This window comes from Urocampus carinirostris, chromosome 1 (assembly GCF_059441175.1).
Source record: "Urocampus carinirostris isolate Australia breed hairy pipefish chromosome 1, RoL_Ucar_1.0, whole genome shotgun sequence".
Taxonomy (NCBI): domain Eukaryota; kingdom Metazoa; phylum Chordata; class Actinopteri; order Syngnathiformes; family Syngnathidae; genus Urocampus; species Urocampus carinirostris.
In genome coordinates this window covers 48932825-48947924 of record NC_142349.1, presented here as the reverse complement: position 1 = coordinate 48947924, position 15100 = coordinate 48932825, and the positions used below count along the sequence as shown (strand labels likewise).

Genomic DNA, 15100 nt, shown 5'->3' with positions numbered 1-15100 from the left:
GCAGGGCACACAGGGACAGACAACTCATTCGCTCATTCACACCTAGGGACAATTTGGACCGGCCAATTCACCTGAAATGCATGTTTTTGGAACGTGGGAGGAAACCGGAGTGCCCGGAGGAAACCCACGCAAGCACAGGGAGAACATACAAACTCCGCACAGGAAGTCTGGAGCTGGATTTGAACCCACGACAGGTTCCCATGACATGAACTGTGCCGCACAAGCGCTAACCACTGCGCCGCCGTGCTGTACCAATTATATGTCTTGATCCATTGCAATTTGAATGTCCAACATCACATACTGTATCTTTTATTTGCATGAATAAATCGAGCATCAACAGACCATCATGAAAAGGTGTCAATCGAAAGGGAATACATTTACGAGTTTGTTTATCTGTAAACGGAAATAATGTGGCGAAACAAACAGGTTACAAGAAGCAACGTCCAACGGAGCAGAAATGTTTTTGGCGGATTCATATTCATCTGTTGCCATTATTATGTTTTGGAGTGCATATTTTACCCATTTGGATTCTATGGATTGTCCTTGATGTAACAAAGCCATTTCCGCAGGCATGAAAAGAAGTTTAAGAAGACCAAGGCAGGTAATGGTGAGTTATGCCGGCTTTATAGTTTTTGGGTATCTTGTTTCAGACTGATAAGGATATTCTTTGACGAGTACATTTTTATAATCCAAAGAGTTAAAGCTTTACAATGATATGTGGCATGATGTATTTCATTGTCTAGTGACATAGTACGGACATGTATTTGTTTATCAAAAGTCCGGCGGCCCGTCAGAACGGTAAGAGGTTAATTAAAGTACAGTATAAAACTCGTTTTGTGTATCATCTTTATTTGCAAATATATCATGTTTCAATGTGGGCACATGCGGCTTATAGACAGGTACGGGTTATGTATAGTTAAAACTATACTGGGTGTGGCTTATAATCAGGTGTGCTCTATAGTCCGAATTTTACGGTATTTCCAGTAGAGAGTAAAGAAAGCTAAGCATTTTAAAGCAAGTGCAAAAAGTCCTTAGGCATTTTTCCTCCAAATCATTAATAGCCCACTTTACTATTTCAGCTCAGCATGCCATTTTTAAACACTCAAAAAGTTACTGTTGCTCTTCCGTTCAGCAAGGTAGGGTTATTAAAATACCTACAAAGAAAACCTGAACAATGACACCTTAAGTTTCAAAAGTAGTTAAAGTCAAAGATTGTTTGGACCTGATGTTAGATTCAGATTCAGATTCAGATCTACTTTATTGTCATTCTAGTACACGTGTATACAGAACGAAATGTCGATGCATCTGACCCCCACAGTTTCCTTGAATGTACAGATATAAATAATGTTGTATTGTATTTTGGCTACGTGTAGTATTTTACCATAGTGCCGATAGTGCAAGAAGAGTAGCTAACCAGATGTGCAATATGGGCAGTCAGGTTAACAAGTCAGGTACACAGTAACATTAACACTGTAACAATAACGCTGTAATTACAATAGTGCAGAGAGCAATGTGCAAGGAGTGGCAAGCTATAAAAAAAACTGCCAGTAGTGCAAAAGTCAGATTAGCAGCCGTTTAGATTTAAGTTAACTATATGTTAGATTGACCATTTAACAGTCTAATGGCCAGGGGGACTAGACTATTGCGGAGCCTTGTGGTCCTGCACCGCACACTGCAGTACCTCTTCCCAGAGGCTAGCAGAGTGAACAGTCCATGATGGGGGTGAGAGGGGTCCCCGGTAATGTTTTTTGCATGGGATAGGCAGTGCTTCTGGCCAATGTCCTGAATGGAGGGAAGTGTAGTCCCGATTATTTTCTCTGCTGTCCTCGTTACCCTCCTCACACTACCCCAGTCGGTAGCGCTGCAGCCTCCACACCACACAGAGATACAGCTGGTCAGGATACTCTCTATGGTGCCCCTGTAGAATGTAATGAGGGAGGGTGGGGGCAGGTGGGCTCTCCTCATCCTCCGCAGGAAGTACAGGCGCTGCTGTGCCCTCTTCACCAGTGATGCAGTGTTTACGGACCAGGTGAGTTTGTTTGTAATGTGCACCCCTAGGAACTTGATACTGCTGACAACCTCCACAGCCTTGTTGTTGATGCAAAGTGGGGCATGGTTGGGCTGGTTTTTCCTAAAGTCGACAATGATCTCTTTAGTTTTGTCGACATTCAGGACCAGGCTGTTGTCCCTGCACCAGCCCACCAACTGCTCCACCTCCTCTCTGTAGGCCAGGTCGTTGTCATCCCTGATGAGGCCCACCACTGTTGTGTCGTCAGCATACTTCACGATGTGGTTTGTGGCGGACCTAGGGACGCAGTCGTGTGTCATCAAGGTGAACAGCAAGGGGCTTAGGACGCAGCCTTGGGGGGAGCCCGTGCTGAGGTAGATGACATCTGAACTGTTCTGACCTATCCGCACTGATTGGGGTCTGTCACAGAGGAAGTCCAGCAGCCAGTTCCGCAGGGGGGTGTTGAAACCCAGGAGTCTCATCTTGTCTACCAGATGTTGTGGGATGATGGTGTTGAATGCTGAACTGAAGTCCAGGAACAGCATCCGCACATGGGTGTTCTTCTCCTCTAGATGTTAGGCCAATACCGTAGTTTCACATTGGCTAATGCTCCAATGGGATATTTCCTGTTTCCCAATACTTGTGTAAAACATTCATTAAGTGTCAAGATTTCAGTTACAATACAAAAGGAAACTTTACAGTATCTTAGGTTATTTAAATATTTCAAACTCAGCTAATTGTCATATTTTAAGTATGTCATTCTCAAAGTTAATCATCTTAGGCAACACCTGAGTTTTTTTAACCCTGAGAAGATAAAACCCTTGGTGTTTTTTTTTGCCAGAATAGGACATTTCAAATAAAAGGCTCCCACCCATTCCACCACATTAACCCTAAACTGTGAGAAAGAGAGCAGAAAGAGCATCATTCTTCTCATGACCCCTAACTTCCCCCATCCTCCCATCAAACTCTCCAAGCTGCAGCTGAAATCCATCATTGTCGAAACTGCCTCCAAGTGTAAAAATCATCAGATGCCTGCATCGTGTGATGGGGGAAATAGCGATGCTGTCGTAAGTTGGTCCTATGCCCCTTTAGCAAACCGAAGAACGCAGTTGTATCTTCATAAGAATAAAACCCCCTTTTCCCAACACCAACCAACCTCTGCTGTTTATCCAGTCTTTCAGGGTTGCATTCCTGCCATACCCACCCTCTCAATCAGGGAAAGAAATTCCACAAATGTCTGCACTTTCTCTGCTATGGCTCCTTCTTGGCTCCCAGTCTGAGACTCTTTTGCATTTTATATCTGAGACATAGATCAGGACATGAATTTCTAAGTCTCACTATTACCTCAAACCATAAGGGGAGGCACACTCATTGAGACAACACTGGTCAAAAATATTTCTTTATAACTTTGTCTTACAGGTGTGAGTAATATGATCAAATGCATAATAGCAAGAGATGTGATTTGATTAAATAATCCCTAAAAATAATATACAGTGGTACTTCTACTTTCGAATGTCTCAACATACAAACATTTCTGGTTATAATGTACCTAAAATGGAAAATATTGCCTCCAGTTACGGAGGCAAAAATACAGTACACTACCCGCTGCTGTTTGCCGCGCACAGTTTCCCGAAAAATAGACAGTGAAAGCGCAACCCTTAGTGACGCATTTCGCCAACCCCCCTACATCAACAAACTGGCTATCGTTCTGCCTGAAAACCAATGCGCATGAGTGCTCCCAGCATGCTCTTCTTGTCAGTTCACAGACGAGGAGGTGAACTTTCGGTAACACGCAGCTATCATTCAGTCAGCCCAAATTAAAGAAATTTTAGAAAAATTCCATGAAGTCGGACTTTATGAAAAAGAATCACCCAGAAAAAAATTATGAAAAGTCGGGCTTTCGCTCATTTTGACAACGTTTGCCTCGCGCATTTCGGCAAACCAGACGTCATTGGATCAGTTCTAAGTATCCCACTTAAAATAGTCTCCCTCCCACAGTTACTTAAGATTGTCGAGTTTAATTTTGACCTTCATTTTTGTCATAAATAATGGTTTCAAAACAAGATGTGAGCAGAATAATTGTAAAAATGGCACTAAATACAGCAAAGGACAGAAATGCGAATATACCTTCAGTTGTATGATGTGGTTGCAGTTCTAAATTAGGGAATAAAGTGGTCACTATTTGTCCATTTTAGAGAAGAAAATATTTGACATATTTTGAATCTATAAAACATTCATCTTCAGTCCTCAAGCGGATTGTTCATGATTAATCATTTTTTTCATAACTTGCGAAAACTACGAATTAAAAAAGTATCCAGGAAATGGTAGAAGGCATCTTATTGACTAAGACATGAAAAACAATTTTCCTTTCCAGCCTTAAAGGAAGATAAGCACAATAGCGCTTCTCCAGGTACTGGTAGAAAAAAAAGTATTGCACTCCTGGCCTAAACACGTTAAAAAAGTAAACTTTATCCCTGAGCCAGATGAACTTATGAAAAGAGCCACGCGTGGCTCACGAGTCGTTCGTTCCAAGACCTGCAGCAGAAAAAATATTTAATAAAGAGCAGCTGTATAAGATGGTTGCAGCCTAAAAGCTAATTCATGCTCTTTCGTTGATATTTTTGACTCAATTGTAGTATTCAAAGTTGTTGTAAGAACCTTTGTGTGCATCTGAAGACAAATCAAGTTGAGTTACAGCAAAAATAAATTGCTTGTAAATAATTACATGCAAGAGGCACTGTGTTGATTTCTACTGCACACGCTTGACACAGAAAATTCTGTGACACCTTTTAAATCTCAAGAGTCTCTTAACACAAAAATAGCTGATAGTTAATATTACTAGGGCTGCTCTACATTGAAAAGAGGAATAGAGTGTTATGGTCAGATGCTTGTACTGTAGATCTGGACCATACTTACATACAACATTTAGGACAGTAATGGTCATGGAACCATCCAAAGCATTACTGATGTATAATAGAGTTGCCTACCTGCCATTAACCCATTTTGTGGGATTAGAAAGTTCCGAACAATGTTATTAATATAACGAGTTTAAGAATAAAATTGTGATAAATAGAAATATTAATTGGTTTTAAAAACAATGGATTGTGTTCAAAAAGTCTTGATCCATTTATAGGTTAATATACTAGTTAGATAAATACAGCAAAAAAAATTAACACAGAAACATAGTAAACAAGGATATTCAGAAAATTCCAACTTTCAGAGATTAAAAAAATAGACTGCATAAAAAAGGACAGAGATCATCTGTGGGAAATAAATTCAACAGCTATGTAAATCTAGTTTTAATGTTGAGTGGGTTTCAATTGCTCCCCCGAGAAAGCAGGTCAATATGGGTCTGTAAACGGAGCCCATACATCCCATCAGACTCATTCCTTTCCGCCTCACTGACTTCCTGAGTTACTGTAACAACCAGGGGTCGTGACGCCTTCTACCACAGAATGACCATGTACAGTCATACTTTTGAAAAGACCCTTCCTGCTCTAACTAAAGACTACTGGAAGTGTGTGAATGGCAGGCGTATCAACAGTACAACTAAAGTAAGTGTCAATCAATACTGCAGTGTAACTTCCCAGCAACTTGCAACATTAAATCAATGACTAAATACCCCTTTTCTATTCATACGATACAGGGTTGACAAAAACAACAAAACAGAAAATACCCCTTGCCCCAACCTAAACAAACACATTCAGAAGAAATGTATTTGACATTGATTTAAAGTTTAGATATTTCTAGGGCACACAATGAACTCTTCCTAACTAAGCCTTTGCTGGAAAAAGATTTAGCTTCACAACGGTTTTGCATGCTTTCCCACATTACTTTCCACATGCCCCAGAAACCAAGACCACTTAAATATCAAACTGGCAAATGCCATCCACAATAAGATTAGTTTTCACCAAGTAGTAATTTACAGCATTTTTATTCCTTAAATTTCTTGAGGTGTCAAAAAATGTTCCTGCAACACCACACCACATAAGGAAGGCCACACCCTGTACTTCACGGATTGGTAAATAGACAGTCGTCTTATGAATAATATTGACAATTTTAAGTAAGAAGGATTCACGGTCAGCACTCTCTCCATTTAAAAAGTTCGAAACCAAAGGGATTTATAAAGTGTTTGATGACTAATGAAATGAAATGATCTGCATTTATATAGCACTTTTCAAGTCAATGACTTCCCAAAGCGCTTTACATTGTGCTTCACATTTCCCAATAGCGGCCGTGATCTGTGCAGTCATGTAAGGCGCTAACCTGCTTATTGGGGGTATTGGGGGTTCAGTGTCTTACCCAAAGACACTTAGACATGTAACACGGACAAGCCGGGATTCGAACTGGGATCCCTTAATCCTAAGACGATCGCTCTACCTCCTGAGCTACTGCCGCCCCGACAAAATTTAAAATTGACTATTGACAACGAGCCAGGATTGCGTGGAAGTCTGTACAGCTGAAACAATTGCAGTTGACATGCATGTCAGGGATAGTAGAGGACGAGCCATTATCGGCACTGATACTAGGGAATTTGACAATTTTGGCATTTTGATTTTCCCTCAACGAGATGATTATTAAGTCTTAGATGCAGCCAACCCACGCTACTTCTTCTCTCCCCTAGCTATTCCAAGTTCTTATGTAGCAGTATACAAGTTGCTGCTAATCCTAATTTTATTTCCTGCACTCTTAGTTTTTTATTTAAGTGAATGATTATTCATGTTAGCCGTGTTGAAATTGTTATTTACCGTAATAAGTTCCAGGGAGCCATTTGAAATGTATGTACCTTTATACGAGTTGCTGCTAAGCCTCATTATAATTTCCTGGACTGTTAGTTTTTTGTTAGTGAAAGAGTAGTCATGTTAGTAGTATTGAAATTTCAATTTATGTACTATAAAAGAGAGCTCTTAAAGTTTTATTTGAATTTATGCCAAACATTCGTTTCATTTTGCATTATTAATAAATCTCTTATGCCAATTTTTAAGCTTTTACACCAAATAAATATCGGCTCCAAATATCGGTTATCGGCCTCTTCTTAATATTAATAATCTGTATTGGCCCTGAAAAATCCACATCGGTCGATCCCTAATAGGTAGCAGCACAAGTCACTACTTTAAGTGTGGTAACGCAAATTTTTGCTGTTAGCATTTGCTTTTTAGCTGATTGATGACAGCGCACGAGTGTGTGTGTGTTTGTGTGAGATTTTTTTTTAATAATCTTTTTTGGCGTTAAATCTAAAGCCTAAGAAAGAAAACCTCCACACTTCACACAATCATGGTAAATGAAAGGAAATACTGTAATAAAAATATTCATTTACCTTCTTGTCTCCCGTTTATTTAAAAACTGATCCAAATGACCTCTGTTTTTGCCGGCTTTAGAAAATCCGTTGGAAATGCTCGAAGCAGATGTAGCCATAGCTCGACTTAATACTTTTTCCGGGTGATTTCTTTCCACAAAATCAAGGATTTCATGGAATTTTGATCAAAGCAATCTTCGCAACTACAGGCAATATATATTCCCATTAACATACTTCGTTACTTAAAACGTTTGTAGAGGCATTCGTAAATAGAGGTACCACTGTATCTGCAATCATAGACACATTGGCAAAATTCCAAGACATACTTTTCTATGACAATCCATCAGTGTACTACTATAAGGCCATGTAGCTTTACTGCTGTCCATATCTCGATTTGATGCAGGCTTTCACAAATTATGACATTACAGCATATTCAAAAAAAATAAAAATGGCACATAAAAGTGGAGGGTGCATGAAAAAAGCATTACAAATGAAATGTAAATTGAATTGTTATTGAACAAGAAATCATTTTGGATCAACAGTTGCAGGAATATTTGATCAATTCTTGAAGTGGTCGACTTTTATCCAGCTAATGTAATGTAATCCAAGCCATATCAGACTTTAAAGGGCTAGTTAATGAAAGACAGAAATGGATAGTTCAGTTGTTTAACAGAAATACTAGAGGAAGTATGTGCTTTGGCATGGGGGATGGTTACCTGAGCGCTTTATCCACCTCCACCCTTCACAATTGTTTTGGAATTTGGACTTAAGTATTATCACCTATGGCCTTTATCTGGGCTACACCCTATGAGAATGCCAATAAGGCAAAATGTTAAGGGTTTTATCATTAATTAAACCATGCTCATGTCTAGCAAAGTGCTCTGACCTCACTCAGATGTGATGTCATGTCGATGGGAGGAAGAAACAGGTCTCACGCATGTTTTAAAAAACTCAGCGTCAGCACTGGTGTTGCATAATCTCCAAAACATTAACCACTTAGGAACATGGAGACCAGTGAAATTACCAGCAAAATTACCTCAGTTCTAAAAACAACTGCGATGTGACATTGTGTTTAATATGTAATGGAAGTGTAAATGTTATTTGAAAAATCTTGTGTTCAGTCCTGTGTTGAAATTTATAGAAACAGTATCCTTTTGTTCCCCTGTATTTGGTGAATCATTTTTGAGAAATTATCATTATGACCAAAGGATTCAACATTATGACTGAACAAACATGCCATGTCAATAGGCTTGCATCAATCCAACCATCAAAGAGCTACAAGATTACAGATACAGCTACAGGTTTCCATAATGTTGATATAATCTTCAAGTAGTAGCTCAGAACCAAAAGTGACCAATTTCAGACAAACTCTTTTGAAGAGGTCATTTATCGATGACTATGCATGACAGAGAGTGAACTGTGTCAGTACATCTTTTCTGCTAACATTAGATGTCAAAGCTTGTGTCAAGTCAAATAGTACATGGTATTTCAAGTGTCTTTTTTCAACCATGAAGACGACCGAGCATTGTACGTGCATGTGTGTGTTGAGGAAGGGAGTGGGGGGTGTTTTGCTTGAAAAAACGAACGGGTTTTGGCTTTGAGACAAAACAACCAAAAACAAACAGAGGAAGAAAGGCAAGGGTGAAGGAAACATATGAGCAGAAAAAGAACTGAGATCAGGAAATGAAACTTTGAAGATACGGGCGTCGAATCTTGGCCCAAAGGTATAACCTGGCTTGCCATATCCTTTTATTGTGGCAAATTGACTCAACCTCGGGGTTGGTTGCCGGGAAATAAAAATTGCCATTTGCCTTTCTTTAAGTAACAAAAATACAGCATGATGCTATACCAAAATGTATTTTATTTCCCTCAGGTGACAACTTATGACTCGCTTCATGATGTTTTATTTCAGAACACATTGTATGAGAAAAAAAACATTATATGATTATATAATATTTATTATTTTTGGGGGGTGAAACTGTAGGCCCTCTTAATAAAAATATAAGGTCTTCAATAATGTGAATCAGGTAATTGAAAGAATGCAAAATGTCAGCGAATTGATCACTGTAGAATAGCTTTAAATTGCTATAGGCACGTCTAGAAAATCCCCTTCAAATGCAGATATTAACTTGCAAAATCTGAAAATAAGATTGTAATACTACTTTGGATTATAACTTGTCTAAATGTCAAACAATATGAAAATATTGAAGACAAGCTTTGTCTACATCATTAAAATGTAGCTACTGAAATAAAATTAAAAGCATCAAAATGCCCTGTTAAAGTGACCTTGCAATAGATTAAAAGGATTTAGGCAGACATCACCTGCAATGAAATCTGTTTCTTATTACACCTGCTTTGGACACCACTTTCAAATTCCAGAATTTTTATTTATTTGCCCTGAAACATATTTTAAATGCAGAAATATCTGTCACCACCAGCAGCGATAAATCACACGACAAACTGGTTTTTTTACCAGCGAAAATTTGCATGATCATTTCTAAAAGTCATGGCCTACACACCCATTTGGCATTCACCTACCATCAACAAGGACTCAACCGAAACACAAATGGTTTGCCAAATGTGTATTTTGATGTTTAACATCTCTCTCTGACTGAAAACAAGGGAAACATATTGGGAATTGAGCCCAATTTGAGATCAGGTACAGCTTTAAATACGTTCACAGTTAAAATTAGCACTGGCCTGATAGTCAGTTCTGTTGATTTGATCAAGAGTATAAACCTACAAAATATGTTTAGTTGAAAAGACTGTTAACAAATATTTACTCGACTAAAATAGATTTCACATGCCCTTTTAATCTGAAGACAACAATCCGAATAATAGTGTAATAGTTTTCTTCCACCAACAAATGAAATCACAGTTGTTCGGGGCCAAGTTAACAACAAATTCACAAGAAACTCAAGGAAAGAGATGATCTGTTATCGGTCAATGAATGAACTTTGAGCCACAGGGATATCATTTTCTAAAGACAGCAAGTAGAAAAGTGTCTGCCTTCTAGCCAACAAGCGCAATATGAACTCTTTGAATACCATTGAAAGTACAGAACTCTCAGGGGGCACCAAATCATTGTGGGTCATTGATGGCTGCTTGCTGTCAAGTAGCTTCTAATATCAAAATAGGCAGAGCAATGCCCTGGCCATGTTTGTTGTAAAAATGAAGCAGGTCCTCTACAAAGAATTACTATTAGTTGGTAGTGGCATCTTTTTCTGAGAAATTTTACGGACCCAAAGTAGTAAAGAAAAGGAGAAGTAGCCTGAGACCCATGAAACAATTTCCAAGTAAAAATCAGCAGAATAAAAAAATATCACACTTTAATATTTTTCTTCCCCTCCTTAGGTAAAGCTACCAGGTTCGTTTGAAGGCTACAGATATAGGCAAGCAACAAACAAAAAATAAATCTGGCGCGAGTTCAGTCCTCGACTAATGCACTACTAAATAGCAAATGGCAAAATGACAATGAAGAACAGAAATAAAGGCCCAATCCCATTTCTCTCACTCGGCCCTGAGGACCCTCCAGTGAGGTCCCTCGATAGAGGAGTGCCCTCCGCCGGTGGAGTGCAAAGTGGAGATGGTTTGAACAAGACTAAAATGTCTTTGTTTGAACTTCTGATTGTGTTCTAAAAATGATGTATCACAAATATGACTAATGTTGATAAATGGTCTCATAAAGATGAGTGACTGCTCTTAATAGTCCCAGTCTGTAAACCTGTCAGTCTGGTAGACCTAATCATGACAATTAGTCCTTGAGGGCTCTTTATGGATGGTTTAGCTGTTCTCCCCAACTTAACCACAGTCAAAAGACCATGATAAAGCATTTAGGGTGGGGGTAGAGAACCGGCGTCTCTAGAGCCGCATGCAGCTTTTTGGCGCTCTCTAGTGGCTCTGTGTTAAGTTTTCAAAAATGTTTCATATTGGGAAAATATACGGTTGATGTAGGAGGACAAACATGACACAACCATTCGTATCCATATCCAATTAAAATAGATACATACAGTATGTGTAAAAGACAAAATATAAGTGTCAATTTTTATCCTTGTTTAATTCACCAGGTAGTGCACGTTAATAGTAGATGTATAAACGTTGGCGCGCTTGTGTTGTTGTACAGGTGTCTGACCCGGAAGGGCAAAGGGTTTTGACTGCTAAGCTAACCCAGATGCTGGCTTATTGTTGTCCTTTTGTAATTGACATACTTTATGAGGAATTTAAGTAACAAAGATGCTTGTTTCAGTTAACCCCAAGACCGCTCAAAGATTTGTTACTTAAGATCACATTAAAATCAACAGCATGTATTTCACGTCACTTGAGGTAACTATTGGTGTATCTGCATAGCTCAAACCAGTTTGCAGAAACTTCAGAAGTTCTGTATTTGACAGAACTATTTTAACAGTATGAATTGCCATCCTGATAAGGCTTATATAAACCTGTTACTATTTTACAGATCCACAAATGTATCCGCAATAATAAATGTCCAGAATTGATACGTCGTCATTGCACTAATACACATTTCATACTGCCCTGTTTATGTTTAGCAGGCACCTGTCCTCTTTAGCACAATCAGTAGGGGTTGATAATGCTTCATAAGACAATGTCATTAAAACTAATGCAAGATTCCGTAAATCACAAGAGAAGCAGAAATGCAATAGCAAATTCACAAGCAGACTTGTTGTGAAACATGGCAACAAGAGTTTCACAAATGTAAACGAACTGGCTATTGCTTCGAATCTGCCTGGCAGCCAAGTGTGCCTGCATGATCCCAGCATGCTCTTTGTGTCACCGTCACAGTTCAGAGACTAGGAGGAGCAGGGTTTCTGGCAAGACGTAGTCATCATTCAATCAGCCCAAATTGGACATTATAGCAAATTTCTAGGTTTCAGAATTTGTGGAAAGGAATCACCAGGAAAAGGTCTTGAGAAGTCCGGCTATCACCACGTCTGCCTTGCACATTTCTGACCGATTGGCAAAACCGGACGTTATTGGATCAGTTTTTAAATGAATGCGAGGCGGAAAGGTAAATTAATACATTTATTATTATATTCTTTATTCTTTTTAACATTATACGTCTCGTTTCATGGTAATTTTAATGTAATATAATTATAACATGAATATGTTTCTTGTTGGGCAGCACAGTGGTTAGCGTGTGTGCGGCACAGTTCTGTGGTCATGAGATCCAACCTCCTGTGTGGAGTTTGCATGTTCTCCCGGTGCTTGCGTGGGTTTCCTCCGGGCACTCCGGTTTTCTTCCAACATTCCAAAAACCATGCACGTCAGGTTAATTGACCGGTCCAAATTGTCCCTAGGTGTGAATGAGCGAGCGAATTGTCTGTCCCGGTGTGCCCTGCGACTGGCTGGCAACCAGTTCAGGGTGTCCCCTGCCCACTGCCCAAAGATGGCTGGGATGGGCTCCAGCGCCCCCGCGACCCTAGTGAGGATAAGCGGTGCAGATAATGGATGGATGGATGTTTCATGTTCTATTCTCTTTAATGATTTATTTAAAAAATATCACAGAGTACTTTTGCGGGGCTTGGAACGGATTCGCGCATTTACATACAAAATACATCCTTACTTAGGAAGTTCAGGTTAAAGCTACTGCCAGAGCGATTTAAATTTGTAAGTAGAGGTGCCACTGTATATTATATGATGCTCTACTTAACGAAGTCACCGAGAAATGAGAAAACCAAAAGTGCAATGTATGACATGGGTGTGAGTGAGGTTCAGCCTATCGGTCGGTTAACTGATGACGTCATACCACCATAGGGACACGTAACTAACCACACACTCAACTTAATCCCCTAAATAAATATCACAAATATTACACGTCGACGGGGTTTTTTTTTTGTCAAGTCTTTAAACAACTTCCGTTTCATTTCCGTCCCAGTCGGGCTGAAACTCTTGGCCGCCCGGCCTTATCGAAGCGAATCACTTCCTGCCTCTGCCCTTGTGGCTTTTTTAGCTCCAGCCAGCCGCCGCGACGCAGATCCGACGAGTGACTTCTTGTACATCGTACGAAACACTGTGCGAATATGTCAACTTAAGAAATGCTACATTTCCATTTGTATAGACGACCCGAATATGCAACGAAATGAATAAATCTGCTACATGAGGTTCGAAGGCGCAATGAATTAGCAAGCAAGCAAGCTTCCTTGTTCGGGAGGGTGTAAGGAAGAAAAGCTCAAAGAGAAGAATTAAAGCGAAAGGTGATCAAAGTTGTAAATTGTTACCTGCTGTTAAAGGTGGAGGACACCTTCCTAATAGTGGCTCAGATGGCGTCGACGTGAGGCAAACTTTTCTCTTTTTCCCCCCACTTGACTGCTGCAGTAATACCGGGAGTTAACGCTAGACTAAAAGCAGACGTTTCCTCCCGCTTTCTCAGCGTTTTCAACCTTTCCTCCCTTCTTTCTACAAACGTTTCTGCCTTTAGCCCTCCCACTTGCACTTGCAGCTAACTGGTTGGCGTAACTTTAGTTGAGACCCGCTCGGGTGCGGTCCAAGGCGAGGCGGGTACCGGCCATGTTGAATCCTCCCCTTTAACGAATTTCCGTCGTTCATTGGCTAACTGTATACTGTAGACCAATCATGTCCTCTGAAAAAATATGACGGATACTAACCGGGCGGGTCAAAGCGGCAAGCTAAAGAAGCTGAAGTTGAGGAGGAAGGGGTTGAGATAAAAATGTGTTTAATGAGAAAGGTATGTGCATAGTAAGAGATTTTTTGACCATATATGTACCATTCACTCTCAGGAGGGGAGGGCATCATCCTGATCCCCCCACAGGTGCCAGGGTCCTGTCTGACACAATGTTCAGTCAAAACAAATAGCTGTCATGAGTCTAGCCGCTACTTCAGGGGTAGACTAACTTTTTCAGCCGAGGGCCAATTTGGGTTAGGAATTTCGCCGAGGGGCCGGGCAAGGAGGAAAAAAAGAATGATTTGATTTCTTTTGTATCATATCCATTACATCGGCAGTACTCGAGGAAAAATATATTGTGGGCCTATTCATCTATTCTTTGCTTCTTTGCTTCAATTTACTTTTGCATTACTCCAATACCAAATTTGCTAATAAAAGACAAAAGAAACTAAATATGAATAAAATTACTATATTTTGTGCAGGCTTAGGGAGTAACGGAATACATGGAACGGCAAAAATGATGTTGGCAAGCTGTTTGGATTTATTTTCATTTTGTTTCTGTCGCATTTTATGTTAGTTTTGTTGGAGATCAAAGCCAGGAGAGAAAGCTTACCATGTGTTGTGAGTCATAATTTTATTCATATTCAGTTTATTTTATCTTTTATTCGCATATTTGGTACTGGAGTAATCCAAAAGTAATTGAAAGTAATCCAGTTAAAGTATCCCTACGCAACCCTGTCTATGAATAATTATACATGCAGATATATTAATATCCACAGTTCACAGATACCCTAACCCAGTGTTTTTCAACCTTTTTTATGCCAGGGCATGATTTTTACATTGGAAAAATTTTGCGGCACACCATTAACCAAAAATGTTATAAAATGACACTAAACAGTATGTTTAATTACAATATCAATACCCCTAGTTTTTACAGCACAGACACTTGACCATGACATATTTGCAGAAAATGATTCATAAATGATTTATAAAATTTTAAAAAGTGACATTGGATAATTTCTGCTCACCTTGCACAATGTCTGACCATTTCCTTTTTCTGCACTATGATGTCTATGTTTGCACCAATGCATATGCTGACTATTTTTTGCACTATGATGACTTTGCACCAAATGCAATATTGCACAACCCTTACAAT

General features: G+C 39.5%; 1 protein-coding gene across 2 annotated transcripts in view; it reads right to left on the bottom strand.

Moving 5' to 3' along the window:
- LOC148374994 (myosin-9-like) overlaps positions 1 to 13745 on the bottom strand; it is a 33769-nt gene extending 20024 nt beyond the window's left edge. For both annotated transcript variants that reach the window (XM_088343234.1, XM_088343235.1), the window contains exon 1: positions 13541 to 13745. The gene's annotated coding sequence lies outside the window, so the exon portion shown is untranslated. The remainder of the gene's footprint in view (positions 1 to 13540) is intronic.
- Positions 13746 to 15100: the final 1355 nt, after the last annotated feature.